Below are 11,188 nucleotides of genomic sequence, written 5' to 3'. Positions count from 1 at the left end.
AAGGCCTCCGGCGGGGGGGAGGGAGCGTGTCCGGCCGGAAAGAAGGCGCGACGAAAAAATAAACACCTTAGGGCGGGTCCCCCCGTGGATGGCCAGCCCTTGCCCCTTGAGCCCCTTACACCCGCGCTCCTCGCGGAGTTAATCGGCGCGGACGGGATCGGGAGGGGGCTCGTGCCCGAGCCTGTGGCCGCAACCGCCGCAGCGGTAACGCCGATACCTGCGGCCGGGCTCGGGCCCGAGGAACCCGACAAACCTGCTCCGCCGGAGGGAGCTGAGGAGGAGGCCCCTGCAGACATGGAGGTCTCCCTCGCTCCCTCCGTGCTAAAAAGAAGGCGCAACCCCCTGGAAGAGGAGGAGGACCGGGAGGAGGAAGGTCCCTCCAAGCAGGGGCACTGCGCACCCCCCCCGGCTCTCAGCATCACCAGCGATAGGCGGGGGTCGCCTGTCCCTCGGGAAGCTGAGGCAGATGTGTCTGTCCAGCACGTGCCTCCCGGGACGGGGACGAGACCCTGCCCGTGGGGGGGGGTCGCGGAACAACCCGCGGTGGAAATAGATATTCTATCGGTGCCGTTACCCCTCGCCGGGTCGGGCGGCCTGGGGTCTGGGTTGGGCGAGCTCGAGGATAATGAACTCACCCAATGCGACCCGGACATCTCCCAGGGGCTGCTCGACCTGGTAGAGGTTTTAAATACCCCATCCGCTGGGTCGGAGATTGGTGGCGGGGAGGAGGATGGCCCCCTGGCTGCGTCTCTGGTGCTGGACGTACTGGAGGAGCTGGGAATTGTTCTCTCCCCGGTTTCTCCGGTCGTTCCAGCGTCTGAGGCGGCGGGGAGCTCTGAACCGCCACCGTCTTCTGGCCCAGCACCCCTAGAGGAGCCCAGGGAGAAATCCTCTGCCGCCGATCCTGGGGGTGGGATCCGGGCGGAGGCGGGGCTGGCTGGTCCGGCCGAGCCGTTCGCTTCGCACTGCGCGGCGGACGGGTCGGCCGCTGGTGACGACCCCCTGGAGGAGGATGGGGACTCGGTGATGGGCACGGAGGACGATTCGGACTCCAGCGCCGACGAGGCGATGGATGACCTTGTGCCCCTTGCCGAGTCTCCCCTCATTCCCGTAAGGGAACTCCGGGATTTTATGGCCACGTGCCTGGGTCAGCGCAATAAGGTCCGGCTGGCCCTCGACGGGTGGTCGGAGCTGGCGCTGCTCATCATATCCGTCCGCGCCGCCGTTAAGATCATGGGCGCGGACGAGGGTGTGAACCCGCTCGAGCTGCGTCGGCTCACAACGTTTCTCACTGGGCTGCTGAGGAAGTGGCGGCTGACCAGCGGCTGCGCTTCCTCCCCCCGTTAGGTGTAGGTAGAGATTGCACTATGCTTCTGACATGAAGATAACCATAGCCAGCCTCAACATCAACGGCAGCAGGGAGGCGCGCCGCAGATTCAATAACTTCTCGGTCCTTCGGGATGGGAAGTATGCGGTGTGCTTCCTTCAAGAAACCCACACCGTTCCGGGAGACGAAGCCACGTGGCTCCTGGAGTGGCAAGGAGGGGTCAGCATGAGTCACCTCTCCAACAATTCCAGCGGGGTGGCTATCTTGCTGGCCCCGCATTTTCAGCCGGAGATCTTGGGGGTCAAGGAGCATGTGCCGGGCCGCTTGCTCCAGGTCACTGTTCGCTTGGGGGGCGTGCCGCTCCATCTAGTGAACGTGTACGCCCCTCAGACCGGTGCGCAGCAAGTGCGCTTCTTCGAAGAAGTGTCCGCTCTTTTGGGCTCCGTCGACATGGGCGAGTGCGTCATCCTCGGGGGGGATTTTAACTGCACCCTCAAGGCGAGGGACCGTTCGGGTCCCCCGCGAAGCCCGGCGGCGATGGAGAAGTTGAGGGACCTGGTTGGGTCCTTCGACTTGGTGGACGTCTGGTGAAATCTCCACCTCGACTCCAGCGCCTTCACTAGCGTGAGGTCTGGGGGAGGAAGGTCCAGAACCTACCGCCTTTACATTTCCCGGGCGTACGTCTCCTGCGTTCTGGCGGCTTCCATGCGGCCGGTGCCGTGCACGGACCACCACCTGGTGTGGGCGGAGCTCGCTCCGCTGCGCGCACGGTGGGGGGGTCCGCGTACTGGCATTTTAACAACCTGCTGCTGGAGGACGCGTGGTTCCGGGATTCATTTCGTCTGTTCTGGGCCGACTGGAGAAGGAAGCGGGGGGGCTTCCCCTCCTTGAGGGTATGGTGGGATGTGGGCAAGGCTCACATCCGTCTCTTCTGTCAGGAGTACGCAAAGGTGTCGACCAAGAGGCGGGAGGCCCGGGTCGGGCGGTTGGAGAAGGAGATGCTCGACCTGGAGTCCCGTCTCGGTCAGGTCGTCGAGGACCCGGCCCTGCGGAAGGTGTACGAAGAGAAGAAGGGCGCGCTGAAGGACCTGCAGCTTGTCAGGTCCCGAGGCGCGTACGTGAGGTCGCGGATCCAGCTCCTGCGGGACCTGGACCGCGGCTCCCCCCTCTTCTACTCGCTGGAAAAAAGACGGGGGGTCCGTAAGCAGCTCTTGGGGCTGCTGGCCGACGACGGATCTCTGGTCTTGGATCTGGAGGGAATCCGCGCGGAGACCCACGCCTACTACGGGGCGCTTTTCTCTCCGGATCCGTCCAGCGAGGATGCGTGCAGAGTTTTGTGGGAGGACCTGCCGAAGGTCAGTCCGGAGGGCGCCGAAAAATTGGACGCTCCGCTAAGCCTGGCGGAGCTGACCGGCGCCCTCCGCCAGCTCTCTAGGGGAAAGTCCCCGGGGCTGGACGGGTTGACCGTGGAGTTCCACAGGGCGTTCTGGGACGTCTTGGGGGGCGACTACGCCCGGGTCCTGGGGGAAAGTTTGGCGACCGGGGAGATGCCCCTCTCTTGGCGCAGGGCGGTCATTGTCCTGCTGCCTAAGAAGGGTGATCTCCGCCTCCTTAAGAACTGGCGCCCGGTCTCCCTCCTCAGCATGGACTATAAAATCTTTGCCAGGGCCATGTCTGCTCGCCTTGGCACCGTGCTGGCCCACATGATCCACCCCGACCAGTCCTACACGGTCCCGGGCCGGACCATCCACGATAACATCCATCTGGTCTGGGACCTGGTCCACCACTCCCAGAGGGCTGGTCTGTCGGTCTCCTTCCTTTCCCTGGATCAGGAGAAGGCGTTCGACAGGGTGGATCACGAGTATCTCTTCGGGACTCTGCGCGCATTCGGGTTCGGGACGCATTTCGTCGCCCGGATCCGACTTCTGTACGCCGCCGCGGAGTGTCTGATTAAAGTTAACGGGTCCTTGACGGCGGCCCTTCGCTTCGGGGGGGGTGTGCGTCAGGGATACCCCATGTCCGGTCAATTATACGCCATTTGCGTGGAGCCATTCCTGCGCCTCTTGCGGAAGAGGTTGACGGGACTGGCTCTGCAAGGGCCGGGCGTGGAGGTGGTCCTCTCGGCTTACACCGATGACGTGCTCCTCGCGGCCACGGATCCCGCTGACTTGCGGAGGATGCGGGAATGCCAACAGATTTACTCGGACGCATCATCGGCCAAGATCAACTGGGAGAAATGTTCCGGACTCCTGGTGGGTCAGTGGCGGGTGGACTCCCTGCCAGAGGAGTTCAGGCCTTTTGCCTGGAGCACCACGCACCTCCTCTATTTGGGAGTCTACCTTAGCCCTGCCGAGGACGCCTGGCCGGCGAACTGGCAAGAGCTGGAGGCCAAAGTCAGCGCTCGCCTAGGACGCTGGACAGGACTGCTCCGAGTGTTGTCCTACAGGGGTCGAGCGCTGGTCATAAACCAGCTGGTGGCCGCCATGTTGTGGTACCGGTTGGTCACTTTGATCCCTCCCCCTGCGTTTGTCGCCAAGATGCAGAAGAAGCTGATCGACTTCTTCTGGGACAAAAGGAAGCACTGGGTCTCTGCCGCAGTTCTGTGTCTCCTGCTTAGGGAGGGCGGTCAGGCGCTGGTGTGCCTTCGCACCCAGGCTGCGACTTTCCGTCTTCAGACGCTGCAGAGATACCTGTATGTCGAGAATCCTCCGAGATGGCGTGCGCTGGCGACGTTTTTCTTCCGCCAGCTGCACGGCCTCAATTACGACACGCAGCTCCTGTTCGCGAAAGTGGGCGGCAGGCGTGCCGGCCTGCGGGAGCTGCCTGTCTTCTACCAGGAACCACTATGGGTTTGGAACTACGTCGCTTCCAGGCGGAGCTCTCCCCCGTCAGGTGCGGCGGCTCTCCTTCGGGAGCCGCTGCTCAGGAATCCGCACCTCCACGAACGCGGGTTCGGGCGGCTGGCGGAGGGCAGGGCTGTGCCTGGCAAGGTGACCAGAGTCGGGGACCTGCTCGATGGCGGAGGAGCGGGCTGGATGGCGCCGGAGGAGCTGGCGCAGCGCCTCTCCTGGGCCAACGTCCGGCTCGCGGTCGAAGCCATCGAATCGGTGAAAGCGGCACTGGGCCCCGACTCCACTAGGTGTATCGAGGCGGCTCAAGCACGTGGGGTGATCCCGTCCGAGCTTACCCCCGTCCGGACGGAATTCCTCATCGGCGCCCGGCCCCGAAACTCCCCTCGGGAACCGGCGCCTCACAACTTGAGCCATCTCGAGGAAATATCCTCCGTGCCTTTTCATTCTGCGCGGAGGGGTTTCCTGTACGGGCTGCTCCTGCACACTCTCCACTTTGCCATCTACGTCTACCGTCCGGACACGCCTTGGCGTGGCGTCTTGCCGACTGGCGGTGGCGGAGGTCCCCAATGGAGGGCTCTCTACGCGGGAGTCCTCCCTTGTTCCATCGGGGACTTGGACTGGAGGGTGTTGCACGGAGCGGTCCCGTGCAATAAGGTTTTAAGTAGGGTCACGGACTCCCAGGCCGCCTGCATTTTTGGCGGCCTGGAGGAGTCCATGTTTCACGTTTATATGGAGTGTGAGAGGTTGCAGCCCCTCTTTCACTACTTGAAGGGGCTGCTCCTCGATTTTTGGTTGCACTTCAGTCCCATGCTCTTGATCTACGGTCACCCGGTGCGGAGGGGAGCGGACAGGTTGGAGGACCTCCTTGTGGGCCTGCTCCTGGGCCTGGCTAAAAGAGCCATCAATTGGTCCAGGCAGCGGGCGGTCGAGGGGGTCATCCAGCCGGATTGCCTGCCTCTCTTCCGCGGCCATGTTCGCGCCCGGGTGGCCCTGGAGATGGAGCATGCGGTGTCCGCCGGTGCGCTTGAGTATTTCTGCGACCGGTGGGCGCCGCGGGGACTGGAGTGCATCATCAACCTGGAAAACCAAATTTTAATTTGATTTGTTAAGTTTTAGTTGAACTTTTGTTTACAGTCCAATTCGTTTTTTTTTTGGGTACAAACAAAAGAGTTACCCTCTGTTTAGTAAATACCTGTTTTATTGTTCTCCTGCAGTCCGTGTATTATTAAGGCGCGGACACTACAACCAGGATGATGGATCCAGAAGGATCTTGCACTTGTCTTTAGTCAATGTGGCAACCCAGTGAGAATGTTAAAAACAGCTACATTTTTAAATACATTTGCAGCCTTGTGACATTTTTCTTACGATGTGCACTAAATTATTTTTTTATTCATTCTCGGGATGTGGGAATTCCTTAGTTGCTCTGTTTTGCTACAGCGGAGTGGCTTGCTAGGCCACTTCCGAGGGCAGTTAAGAGACAACCCTGTTGGTGTGGGACTGGAGTCACATATATATGTCAGACCGGGTGAGGACGGCCGGTTTCCTTCCCTAAAGGACATTAGTGAACCAATTGGGTTTTTATGGCAATCATACAGCTGCATGGTCACTTTCTACTGATACCAGCTTTTTATTAAAATCTAAAACTGCTGTGGTGGGATTTGATCTCATGGGCCTGGTATTACACGAGGGCGGCCTCTGAGTGGGGTGGAGGGAGTGGAATTGTTTGGGGGTAGCCCCCCGGAAGTCAACTGAGCGGGTCGGAATCTGCACTCTAAACTCAATTATACCAATTAATTTTGACTTAGGTTTCAAGTCTCCAAGCTGCACAGTGGGTGTGTGGCACACCTGCATGACGTGATCTCAGCTCTATTTAAAGGGACAGTGCACAAATGTAAATTGGAGGTGTTCAGGATGGTTGGTGGACATAGAGCAAGGGCATCACCCAGATTTAATGATGCCTCGCTGGAATTACTGCTGGGTGCAGTCGGGAGGAGGAGGACATACTTTTCCCCAACAATGGGAAGAAGAAACCTGCTGCTTTCACCAAGAAGGCGTGGTTGGAGATAGCTGAGGAGGTGAGCAACAGGAGCGTTGTGCCCAGGTCATGGATGCAGTGCAGAAAGCGGTTTAATGACTGAACCAGGGCAGGAAGAGTGAGTACATTTGCTGATTCAACTACATCCTGTGCTTTAAGCCCACACGCCTTTCACTCTGTCTTGTTAAGAATTCTCCATCACATCACTCCTCACACCCACTCAAGTTCCAGCAGCATCCAGCCTTCACTTTCTGTGCACTTTATCACCTCCCGATTTATCCATCCACCGTTGACACTCACCCCAATCCTTATGCAATGTGATGCATGTGTCTCATATTCACCCCCACTGAATGCACTGCATCCATCGGGTGAATACCTCACTTTCACTCACTCACAGGTCTGTTTCTTTGCCCCTTGTAGGAGAAGAGCGCACAAAACGCAAGCGACAGAGACAAGACTGGAGGTGGAACGCCAGAAATAATCCAGTTCACTGATGCAGAGGAGAACGTCCTGGAGATAAGTGGCACATCTGTGCCCCGCTTAGTTGGAGATGGAGAGACAGGGAGCTCTCGCAGATAACTGGTGACAGAATTACAAATATCTCTGACACACACATGCTGACTTTATTTCATCAATGACTGAACTATGAGAAGCCTGAGTATGGTAATTGTCAAGATTGTGACTTTACCATGACTAAATCATATCCCTTTTGTCTTTCAGTGCCTTCACGTGTACAGCAAGTGTCGCATGATATCCATGAGGATGATTCCTCAGAGGATTTAATTCCTGCTGAGGGTGCACCATCACAGGACACCATGCAACAGTGCAGATACTCGCACTTCAGTGGGTCCACTTAAGACAATTAATTGGGTTTTCACCAAAATGCGATTCACATCTCAAGTGAGCATGAGCAGACACTGATGGCAGGGAGAGCTGTGAGTCAGCGTCGAGGGGCGCAATCCTCTCCAAGCTCTGCTCAGCTGGACACAGATGCTGAACCCCGGGGGCTATCATTGAGAAGGACAATGCTAGAAGTGCATCAGCAACTTAGTCAGGTACTGGCAAACATGCCTTGCACGCTCTCCACAATAGCGGCGAGGGTGGAGGAGTTCAACTCGATCACTAGTGGATTGGGGATGCTTGGAAATTTTAAAATTTATTTTTAACATTTTTAAAATTCATTTTATGGGATCAGGGCGTCGCTGGCATTGCCAGCATTTATTGCCCATCCCTAATTATGAGAATGTATGCCATGGAGAGAGTAGCTGCCTCCATGGAGCCTCAAGCATGACTCTCAAATGAGACCATGCAGGCCATGACCGTGCAGACTTTTGGATGAGAACCTGTCTCCGGCCTTAAACAGGGTGACGGATACCTTATCCATAGCCTTACACCGCATCACTGATCTCCACCACCAAGCTTGCCTGCAGCACAGTGGTAGGAGTGAGGTGACGCTGGCCCAGGAGAGGGATGATAGCAAAAGGGAACATGGAAGTGGGAACTCCACTCAAAGCGCTCCCACTTTTCACCTGCTGCTCACCCTCCACCGCCGCCCCCCACCCCGAGCCAGTACCCGACATGCAGCCTCGTCTCCTGATGGCCGAGTCTGCCCCTGCACATGCAGCTGGAACAGTCTTTGGCGGGGCCCTCAGGGGCTCCAAAACAGAGAGGGTGTAGGCCAAAAGCATCTCAGCAGTCAGGGTAGGGATCTGAGTAGCCTCTACCTCTGCTGAAGCCACACAGTATGCTGCATGTCGAAGTGGTAGGAAGTGTAAATTGAAGAAATTGTAAGTCACCAAGAGTATGCACATCGATGTTTTGTTATGCTGTTAAGTTTCTTTTTTTTTATAATGGCACATAAAATTTTAATGATTTAAAAATTTAATGTCTTGCCCATTATTGCATCCAAATGTCAATTCACCCTTTCACTTGTCTTATGATGAACGATGGGACCATTGGGTGATTGTGCAATGTCGAGGAAATTAACTATCAAACGGAGACTTCGAGGTTCGCTTTAGGAATTTATTACGTGATATCACGGAGAGTCTGCAGCAGTCCCTACTGCCCACCAGCACTCTAAATTACTAATGTACAGCGCTCATAGTTATACAGCAAGGTAAACAACTTCAGGTGATTAGCTTACATTACATTTCAACATAAGGTTTCATAGGTTCCATTGTTCTCAAGAAACAGATTAACATGTTCACATTTTATCACCAGATGTCCTAAGCCAAAAGGTCAGCTTGACTTCATTATGGCAGTCAGCAGTTCTTTTAGTTTTAACTAGTTTAGTGTCCTTTGTTCAATTAGTAAAGTGGTCAAGTATCCCAGCATGCCTTAATGTTTAATACGTTTTCTCCCACAATTCCCTCCTTGTTGATCTTTACTGATCAACACTGCTTTACGGCATTGTATTCAGTTCATTTTCATAGGGAGGATAATATCCCTTTGGGAAAGGACGCATTTTTAGACAATCTTCTTCATCATAGTCATCCTGGTTGGCTCTTTTTCTTTCCTTTCTCTCTAGTACTTTTGTAGCTCTTTTTACAGATGCTACTGATTCTACTGTTTGCGCTAACAGATATCTCACTCTTATCCACATTATACAAATTAATATAAATAAAACTCCTGTCACTACACAAAATATAACCATCGGGTGAACAAACAATTCCAGCACTGCGGATGCTTTAGGTGACCATCCTTTAAACACATCCCACCAGTGGTGTACCGTCAAATCTGTTATTTGCGTAGCTATTTGAATCAAACCTTGCTCATCATAATCCATCACTGCTTTTAAATGGTGCAGATCTCTTCCTCTTTTCGCTAAGGCTTCTGCTATCTTTTCATTGTTTTTCAAAAATTGTGTCAGATTAGCCAAATTAACTGTAGGGGGGCATTTTCTATCCCCAATACAGTTCTTCTTTGCATTACCGTAGCCCATTTTCCCAACTGATATGTCTTGTTGGTATGTGGGTCAAACACAGTATAAACATCTTTTATGCAAGTGTTTAAAGGGGGCCTTTTCAAAATCCCATCTACATATATAGGCCAGGCACTGCTAATACACAGATAGTTCTGGCCTATCTCATGCAAGGTAGTATCATTACAAGGTTTCAAATTCCAAATACATGTACCTCTACTATGTTGCAATGAGCAAGGTTCATATATAGGGGTATGCAATGGGCATACTTTTCCAAACGGCCAATCTTGGCAATCCGAGGCATCGTGGGTCTTATTCCCCTGATCTATCCATTTACCATGAAATTCGGGATACCAAAAGTTTTCTCCAAACAGTTGGGGCAATACCAAGAACTGACACCAGGTTTTGGCTTTTGTCACATTTACCACTTTCATTGTAAAATTACATCCCTTAAGGTCACATTTAGTATATCTTCGATCAGGTTTTACTTCTAGATTATTTCCTTCAAATCCGAAAATTCTCATCCAATTAGGAGCATGTCCTGACATAGTGATTCGCTCTAGCTCAGCCCTCAGTGACTGCTTGGTAATTTCTTTAAACATACATTGAGTATGATTATTGACTTTCTCTTGTCCCTTTGCAACATTCTCTTGTTCCATTTCTGCCTTATTTACTTGCTTCCAACTCATTGTATCTGATATCCACTGTGTTAACATTGCTGCTGTCGTCCATTGTCCCAAGCATTTCTTAATTTTATAGCATCTCCTGTCAGCCCTCCTACTTGCTGTATTTTATTCTGCAATGTTTCAATATCTATTACATTAAGGGCTCCCATACCAGTTCCTACTCCTCCCAAGACCGTTGCTAAGTCCCTTCTCCTTCTCCCGATCCTAACTCTCTTATTCAATTTGGCTTGTATATTAGTAATATTACATCCAGTATCTTTTTTTTCTCATATTGTACCTGTACTGTCAAATTTAGAGTATATGGGGAGATCAAGACCGGGGTACAGGTAGAATGCAATCTTTGCAAATGGTCCATAGGACTTTCTATCTGTTTCGTTTTCTTTGCAAAGAATGTTTCCCCATACCAGTGAGGTCTTCCTTCTATAAGAGTTGCATTCACGCATCCGTACGCCTGACCGTCTTTCAAATATATCGGTTGTTCCATGTCTCTGGTTCTTGTGTCATTTTTATACCATTTCCATAATTTAGTATAATTGTTTAGTATGTCAGTGTCATTCTCTATCCTACAACTTATGTTCACTCCTTTTTCCCATTTTATACTTAGAGTTATATTAGATCCTTGGCTAAATACTATTTTATCCATCCCAGATTTCATTTCGAACATCCCACAGGCTTCGCAATTAATCGTCCAATTAGCAATTACACAAATGGTGCCATTGTTACAAGTGTAAGTTCCCTGCAATTGGTTACTGTCTCTCGCCTTCCATCCTAACTGGCCTGCCCATTCTGTTTTTTCAGTAGGCAGGATGGTCCAGGCGGCTGTCCTTATTACACATAGGCCGATCATTATTATCTGGTTTAACATATTTCCTGATTTATCCTAGAAATCTTTAAATTATCCTAATTATTGTTATACAGCATTAAATATAAACATATATAGCAATCCGAAAGTAATCAGTCCTTCAATGGAGTGCCAACTTATGGTGGGCACGAATCTTTTCCCGTTTCTGAAGTGGTGTCTAGTGTAGTATGTTTATACTCCACCTCCGGTGTTTCCTCCGGATGATGCAACTTGCACCTTGTAGCGTGTACCCAATCAGGTTTTTCTTTCAATTTGAGAGCTGTTCGAGTTGTAAGCAGCACCAAATATGGTCCTTTCCACCTAGGAGAAAAAGATTCTTTATTTAGCGCTTTCACATAAACTTGATATCCGGGTTTAAAGGGGTGCATGTTTCCTTCTGTGGGGCGCGTCTGGGCCTGTCTCACTTTCTCATGTATTCTTCCTGCTGTTTCACACATGGCCTGAGCATATTTTAATGATTTTTCATCATTCCAAATTAATGCCACCTTCTCTGGAGTCATGGGTGG

General features: G+C 52.6%; 1 pseudogene; it reads right to left on the bottom strand.

The window, feature by feature from the left end:
* Nucleotides 1–8,737: 8,737 nt before the first annotated feature.
* Nucleotides 8,738–10,043, bottom strand: LOC147122935 (uncharacterized; annotated as a pseudogene).
* Nucleotides 10,044–11,188: the final 1,145 nt, after the last annotated feature.

The sequence above is a fragment of the Somniosus microcephalus genome, chromosome 2, assembly GCF_052327205.1.
Source record: "Somniosus microcephalus isolate GS21.2 chromosome 2, FLI_Smic_1.0, whole genome shotgun sequence".
Classification (NCBI taxonomy): domain Eukaryota; kingdom Metazoa; phylum Chordata; class Chondrichthyes; order Squaliformes; family Somniosidae; genus Somniosus; species Somniosus microcephalus.
Note: the sequence above shows the minus strand (reverse complement) of the source record. Positions and strands in the feature narration are given on the sequence as shown.